Genomic DNA, 5,767 nt, shown 5'->3' on the forward strand with positions numbered 1-5,767 from the left:
AAGCACCAGCAGTGCTGGGATCATGGGCAAGTACCAGCAGTGCTGGGATCATGGGCAAGCACCAGCAGTGCTGGGATCATGGGCAAGCACCAGCATACCTCACTTGCTTATTTTTGAGGCCTCAGATGCTGAGTACCTGAAATGACAGGTCTATGTCTACTTTTGTTCTTATGAGTTTGTGCCTGTGCTTGAATAAGACTAATGAATGGATTTTCTTTTTTGAAAAATTAAAGTTTAAAGTGACACCTCATCAAAACTGTCTTCTGTGCTAGGTATGTAAACTCAGGTCTTACACTTACATAGCAAGAACCTCATCAAATGAGCCATTTCTCTAGCCCAGTTATTGGAATTCAGACTATATGGTTTTGACCCATTGAATAATTTCTATGGACTAAGTTCTCAGATGTATGGAAATATTTGCATTAAAAAGTAGGTGTAAATGTTTTTATTCTCTCTGGCTGTGCCTTTGATATTTCTTTCTGAAATGATTTGCTTGGCAATGCTAACATTACAATATACTAGCCATGTGCTAGTAGTGTAGCTCAGTGGTAGAGCAGCTACCCAGCATGCAGGAAGCTACAGGTTGAACCAGGCAGTGAAAAAAAAAAATGTCCAGTTCTCAATGCTAAGAGAGGCAGGTCTCTAAATGTCCAGTAGAAAAAGGGGCAGCCACGCGATCACAAGGTCCCTTCTCCAGGCGCTGTTAGATTCTAGAGAAATGGCTCATTTGATTAGGATCTTGCTATATAAGACCGGAATTTAGACCTCTAGCTCTTAGACACAATCTAGCATTTTCCATACTGTTTTCTTGATAAGAGACATTGAAGTTATTGCCATTTTGATCTTCATGTAAATTATGTTGTTTGTTAAATGTAAATTTTTGTAAATGTAAATGTTTGTAAATTATGTTGTTTGTTAACCTCACAAATGAGAATGACCAGACTTTAGTTAATTTCTTAGTCTTGGTATCTAACAGTGGCATTTTCATCATCAAAGAAAACAAAATCTGCCTTGTGCAGTCATCTAAGCACTTGTGATGGACTTGCTCTTGTTGGAAAGGTGGGGCCATTGACACCAACATCAACCTTCCAATGTCCACTTTGTTCCGTGCTTTTTCTTGTCCTCATAGTGACTCAGACCAAACAGGGCTTTGAGCTCCTGTGTAAGAGGAGAGCAGTTCTCAGTGTAATTATAACAAAAGATGTGGTTTTATTATTGATACTAGCCCTGGTCTCCTAGTTTGGAGCAAGATAGTTAATAGAGCTAGGGTTGCGTGTATGGACATGGGAGCAAAAGGAGAATCCATCCTGTTCTGTCATTCCCCACCTTATTTCCTTAAAAGGATTTGTCATTCAACAGGGAGCTAACTAAGCTTGTGGCCTTCAAGTCTCTCTTCCCCACAGTATAGAGATTACAGGCACAGAGCTTTAAGCTGGAATCCAAGCTCAGGTTCCCATACTTAGGCAACAGAACTCTTATTTACTGAAACATCTCTCTAGTTGCAGTTTGTTTGTTTTAAACATAGAAAATAAATTTAGCTTATTTTTAATTCTTTTAAATCTCTTCACTGTTTAAGAGGTCAGAAAGACCTAGAAATTGAAACAATTTCCTCTCTTCTTCCTCCTCCTCCCCTTCCTCTTCCCCCTCCTCTTCTTCTACCTCTTCCTCATCTACCTCTTCTTCTACCTCCTCCTCTTCCCCTTCTTCCACATCCTTCCCCTCCCCCTCCTTCTCCCCCTCTTCCCCTTCCTCCCCCTCCTCCTCCTCTCCCTCCTCCTCCTCTACCTCTTCTTATTCCACCATCTCCTCCTCCTCCCCCTTCTCTCATACATTATATTCCAACAGCAGTTTTTCTTCTCTTCCTTCCCCAGGTCCCTCCTCTCCCTTATATTCATTTTTCTTTTGTTTTCCTTCAGAAAAGAGCAAGCCTTCCAAGGGTATCAACTGCATCATAAGTGCCAAGAGTAGGTAGAAATCCACAGGTCAAGGTTAGGCAAGTCAACCTAGTTGGAGGAAATAGTCCCAAGTGCAGGCAAAAAAAGTCAGAGACATCACTTACTTCTACTTTTAGAAATCCCACAAGAACATCAGACAACATTCTTAAAGCACCTCAGGATAGCCATGTATCAGTCCTTTCCTTGAGGCCTAGGAAGAATTTGAAGAAAGCATATTCAATAAAAATATCATTGTAGTTCCATTTTGTTTTTTTATAGCAGTGTAGGCATTTCTGTGGCATGAAACCCCAAGAGACAGAAATCTCCCTCTTAGATTCAGGCTTGTGGCTGTTTTTGTGATTTAGTTTAATAAGGTTGAGTGTTCAATAAAAATAGTTGGAAGGCTTCTCCAAAGGCTAAATTCCATGTAAGAAGGTTTTGTGTATCCAGCACAGCTTAGGTTCCAGGTTTTTACAGTGGGCTGCGAATAATTTATGCTAATTTGACTTTTGAGTATTTCTGAAAAGAGGTTGTATAAGTTCTCAAATGCAACAATGTAAAAAAGTAACTTTCCTGTGATGGCCAAGAATATTAATCACCTACACATGACACATATCAACAACTGAATGAAACTCAGTGCTCCTGCAGGTGAGAAAATTCCCCTGTGCTTTGACTACAAGAAAACACATTTGCAAGTCTGCAAATGCTGAGGAACAAACAGGAGTTTTCACACTGCAGACAGGACAATTCAGAGAATGCTCAGGATACAAAGCAACTGAAGATTTAGAAGTCCTAGACTCACTTTAATTGAACATGTTTGCCGAGTGGCAACAATTACTGAGTCAATTTGCCAACCGCTCCTTTAAAATGATTTAATTAAGATACATATGTTTCTCATTGTAGTCAGAGAGAGAAAGCAACATGGCTGTGAGGACTCAATTTGAGCTTAGTAAAAGTTGATACTTTTAAGAGACCTTGAAAGACCCACAAATTGAGGACTCCCACACATTCTGACTCAGGAGAGGCGACACCTCAAATCACTCATGAGAAACGGTCTTGCTGCAAACTGCAAGAGGACTTTTAATTCAAGAGCGCTCTCGGGCCCATGGTCATACTCCATGCAGGGGTAGAGGACCTTGGCGCCCGAGTAACTGGGTAAGGGGGTATTTAAAGGAAAAAAAAAAAAAAAACACAACTCAAGGAAGTGGGGAGGGCGTTGTTGGAAAATAGCAAAGATACCAGTTAAGAGTCACAAGGAAGTGCAAAGTCACAAGGGTCACAAGGAATACCTGGTAATTGTTTGGGTTATCTCTCAAGACAGTTTCTAAGAGCCCCTAACAATAGTACATTTGCATAGCGGGTTCCAGCAATGGTCAGGGTGGGTCAGGTTGACTTTCTTTGAATGAACACTCTTTGTTTCTTTCTTTTTTTTTTTTTTAATTTAAAGAAAAAATTTATTGAAGATCTGAAAAACAACTCCTACAAGATTGACTTTTCCAAAAAAATGCAGCTACACTGCATTGCATCTATCATGTTAAAAGGTGCATTAGACACAAATACAAAACCCATGAAAACAAGCCACCATTCTTTAACAGTTGAGCAAAGATAAGATGCCTAAGGAATGACATGGATGACTTGCAAAGGATGGGCTCTTTAAGCACCATTAAAAAATAAAAAGAGAGAGCACAGATGGATGAGTGTTCAGTTATATACACTGACATGAACCTTTGGCACTAGGAATCAGAGCATTTGTCATAGAGCATTAACACATATTATAAAAGTGCAGAGTGTCAAAGGAACAGAACCACGAGCATTCAAAATCAGCTTTGTCAACTAGGCAAATACTCTACAGCATGTCTCTCTGTTGTCCATCACTGATACACTGGTAGAAACTTTGAAATGAAAAAAAGAAAGAAAAAAGGAGCAGTTACTCCTTCTATTTTCTCTGTTTAAAATCAAAGAGGAAACAAACAACTCTGTTATACACTAACGGTCTTCAAAGTCCATCATTTGTACAAGAGAAGGACTAAGAACCAAACAGTTTACAGAGATCCAAGCCCGAGTGAGAGAGGGAGAGCACACCCCTCACACGGCTTTCCGATGGTACTCAGGAGGAGCCACTTCATCATCACTGGCGCTGAACAAAGTTGCAGAATTCTTTGCCAGGTACTTGAGAAAATCATGTAGATCAGTAATAAAGCAAGGCTTTTCTCATCAAGAGGTGTGTAGGCCAACATCGCTCCAATTCGCACAAATAATCTCAGCAAATGTAGCACTCCATGCACCTGGGACACGGGTGCATCCGGGTGGTCGGCGAGGATTTCAGCATACTGTGATCTCTCAAACTTGTAGAGGAGCTGAGTGCCCAGCATGACATTGAAGTATTCCTTTATCCCTGCCACCACCTCATTAACAGCATACTCTTTATTATCTGTATTTCCTCAAGACTTCGTATAATTTGCATAATCCTCCAAAATGGAGTCCACATTCTTCTTGGCAGGAAGATAAAAAAAGCTGCTTTGTCTGGTGATCAAGTCCCAGTCATCCACAAGCCAGGGTTTCAGCTCTTTAGGAATCTTCACTTTAACTTCAACTAAGGTTTCTTCATTTTCAATGGTAGGATCTACCCAGGCTCTCTTCTTCCTAGGAGGCTGAGGCGTCTCACTGGCACTACCACCATCTCTGTTTCCAGGTGTTTTCTGCTTGTTCTTTTTTGTTTTCACTTCAACATTTTTCTGTTGCAGACCCGATGTCGTCTTCCCCAGAGCAGCCCCTCTCATCTTGCCTTCTGCATATTGTTCCTGATTGGCCTTTTGAAGTTCTCGCTGTTTCTGCAAATTGGTGTCCACATATTTGAGTACTCTGCTTTCTGGCACCCATTCATCCCAATTTTTATTCCAGCCACTGTAATGGATGAAGTATTTCACTTGTTTGTCCTTTATGGCAACCTTTACACACTTTGCTTCATAGAGAAGAGGCCCATGAAAACACAGCACTAGCTTGCCCTCCTGGAATTTCGGCTTAGGGTCCTGCTTGGGCGCCATTTATAAGTGATTCGCCACCTCCTCCTTCTCCCACCACCCCCGACTACCTCCCCCTACTCTCTGAAAGAACACTCTTTGAACCCAGGAAGCAGGTGGGTGGAGGAATGTCGCTATCTGTTTTATGATTAGTATACCTTGGAGCATTGAGTTACAGAGGTCACATTCTCAAGCCTGGGCCTAAAGGTCTAGAATTTTGCTTTTACGTTATATTTTTTCAACCTCAATACTGTTGTTTCTTTGTGTTGGTAGGAAAATGGTGATTTTCAGGTCTATGCCAGGCTGTGATAAGATTGGACTTCTCAGAACCTCCAGTTCACTGGTCCCGCCTGATTTTTTAAGGGGTGGGATACTGTTGCTGAGACAACTAGTTGGCAGAGATGTTGTTAAGAACTGTTCATTTAAAGAGACTGGAAAAGCAGTTTTCATCAATTAATAACACTTCCCAATGTAATAAGGGAATGCATGAATAGCAACTATTCCTTTGCTAATTCAGTATGTGCTCAGGGCTGAGAAAATAGATGTCATTTTGATTTTTACAGCCAAGTAGAATCCCTGACCTCTCAAGGACATTTTTCCGCACCCTTGCAGCATAAACGTGACATTTCAAATGTCGTGAATGTTGGGCACTGTGTGTAGCCAAGGCAAAGGGGACTGGGCAGCTGATCTTAAGACCAGAACTTTGCTTGCTTAGGCTGAACTAATGCAGATCACCCAATAAACCTCATATGAAAATCAACTCAAGCTCTTCCGGTCAGAAAAGCACCTGAGCAGCTGGGGCGCAGGGTCTGC

At 41.3% G+C, this 5,767-nt stretch overlaps 1 protein-coding gene and 1 pseudogene across 13 annotated transcripts in view; one reads left to right on the forward strand and one right to left on the reverse strand.

The window, feature by feature from the left end:
• The window catches only part of Cacnb2 (calcium voltage-gated channel auxiliary subunit beta 2), a 385,021-nt gene that overhangs the window by 225,203 nt on the left and 154,051 nt on the right, over positions 1 to 5,767 (forward strand). The gene's annotated exons all lie outside the window — the stretch shown is intronic.
• Positions 4,017 to 5,023, reverse strand: LOC110290275 (annotated as a pseudogene). Its single transcript, XR_002377411.2, has one exon. The product of XR_002377411.2 is annotated as a mortality factor 4-like protein 1 pseudogene (transcript).

Source organism: Mus caroli, chromosome 2 (genome assembly GCF_900094665.2).
Source record: "Mus caroli chromosome 2, CAROLI_EIJ_v1.1, whole genome shotgun sequence".
Classification (NCBI taxonomy): domain Eukaryota; kingdom Metazoa; phylum Chordata; class Mammalia; order Rodentia; family Muridae; genus Mus; species Mus caroli.